Source organism: Clupea harengus, chromosome 15, assembly GCF_900700415.2.
Source record: "Clupea harengus chromosome 15, Ch_v2.0.2, whole genome shotgun sequence".
Taxonomy (NCBI): domain Eukaryota; kingdom Metazoa; phylum Chordata; class Actinopteri; order Clupeiformes; family Clupeidae; genus Clupea; species Clupea harengus.
This window is the reverse complement of record NC_045166.1, coordinates 15,676,533-15,679,032: the sequence shown is the minus strand read 5'-3', so window position 1 is coordinate 15,679,032 and position 2,500 is coordinate 15,676,533.

The window sequence follows — 2,500 nt, the reverse complement described above, 5'->3', positions numbered from 1 at the left end:
TGATTGGTCTATCTATCTCCTCACAGATTTTTGTGAGGAGATAGTTTCTCCCCAACGGAGCGACACCAGACCGAACTTCCCGACCTAAATGTTTGTGGGCGTGGCTAAGTTCGTCTGGCATCCAGGCTAGGGAAATGTAGTTCTACCGATTCTTCAAATTGAAATTCATAACCTGTCCTTTAACTACCCCAGGTGTTCTACCTGAGTTATCATGAGGTATAGAATTAATAAAGTGAAGATTTTGCATGAGAAGTACTTAGTATTAATTATATAGTACACTGTAAAGGATTATGTTATTATGTATTAGTGCATTGGTAGTACATTATTAATTAATTAATATACATGTACATTATTAAAGTGCTTTGTTGTGTAATAAATGTAAAGTAAAACTGTTTCTCCACAGAGGCTGTTTCTCCACAGAGGCTATTTCTTCACAGAGGCTGTTTCTCCACAGAGGCTGTTTCTTCACAGAGGCTGTTTCTCCACAGAGGCTGTTTCTTCACAGAGGCTGTTTCTCCACTAAGGCTGTTTCTCCACTAAGGCTGTTTCTCCACTAAGGATATTTCTTCACAGAGGCTGTTTCTTCACAGAGGCTGTTTCTCCACTAAGGATATTTCTTCACAGAGGCTATTAGTTAACAGAGACTGTTTCTCCACTAAGGCTATTTCTTCACAGAGGCTGTTTCTCCAGTGATGCTCAGTGTTTCTCCAGTGAGGCTCAGTGTTTCTCCAGTGATGCTCAGTGTTTCTCCGATGCAGGGGCCAAATCATCTGGTTTATCTGCATGCAAATGAGCCGCACATGTAGGTGACAAACGCACACACACACACTCACTCACTCACTCACTTAGACAGACACACATGCAGATGAGCTGTTACACACCCCTTGACTTTCAGTGTTTGCCCCTTGATTGCCTATTTGCTTGCATTGCGTCTCACTTGTAAGTCATTATGGTTAAGACCTGCCAAACGCCTAACTGGAGCCCAGCAGGAGGTGTAGGGAGAGGGCCGTGGAGAAGGAGGAGACACACTGGCCGGAGCCCAGCAGGTGTAGGGAGGAGGGCTGTGGAGAAGGAGGAGACATAGACGTGTAAATCTGTTATCAGCACAGCATATTTGACATATGTGTGCGATGGTGCTGCTATGCTATGGGGAGAGGGAGGAGAAGGAGGATGAGGAGAGAAGGAGAGAAGATGGGATGGAGGGAGGACAGGGTGGGTGATTAGAGAGAAGAGGAGGAGAGAGACAGATGGAAAGGAGATGAGACAGAAACACACACACACACACACACACAGTTTATCTCTCTCACACACAGTTTCTCTCCCCCCCAGCCAGACACACAGTTCCTCTCTCACTCCCCCCCACACAATTTTTCTCTTTTACACACACAGTAACTCTCTCTCTCTCTCTCTCTCTCTCTCTCTTTCTCACACACACACACACACACACACACACACACACACACACACACACACACACACACACAGTTTCTCTCTCACCCCCCCCCCCCCCCCCCCCACACACACACAGTTTCTCTCTCTCTCTCACACACAGGTTTGCTGCAGATAGGAGGTATAGAGGGAGGAAAGGGAGGAGGAGGAGAAAGGGAGAGGGGGAGCAGAGAAGGAGACAGGAAAAGAAGAAAGGAAAAAGGTGAAGAGGAGAGGAGGAGGAGAGAGGAAGATGAAGAGAGGAGAGGGGGAGGATAGATGGAAAAAAGAGAAGGAATAGATTGGAGAGGAGGAGGAGGAGGAGGAGAGAGGGGGATGGAGATGGAGAGAGGAGAGGAGGAGGAAAGAGGGGGAGGTCCAGATTTACATCATCTGCTTCATTAGCAAATAAAGTGGAACAGGAAATAACAATGACTCATTAAAGTCAATATTTGCACACAGACCACACACCACACACACACACACACATACATACCCTGTTTCTCTATGACAGTAACACATAACACACACACACAAGTTTCTCTCTCTCTTACACACACACTCATACGTGGACATGGATTTTGTGCACGATCACACTACACCACTCTGATGAAATGTGATGTTGGCCTGCTCTGGACTATATGAGGGAAAATGAGGGAGTGGATGGGTGTGTGTGCGTGTATCTGTGTGTGAATCTTTGTGTGTATTAGACCACTGTGATGAAATGTGATGTTGGCCTGCTCTGGACTACATGAGGGAGGAGGAGGGAGATGAGTGGAGAGGGGGGGCAATGGCCTCCATGACCCTTCAGACCACACACACACACACACACACACAATCATACACAAATATACACACCCATGCACTCACATGCACACACACACACACACACACACACACACTCATGTACACACACACACACACACACACACACACACACACACATCACAGTCATACACAAATATACACACCCATACACACACACACCCACGCACACACACACACACACACACACACACACACACACACACACACACACACACACACACACACACACACACACACACATACA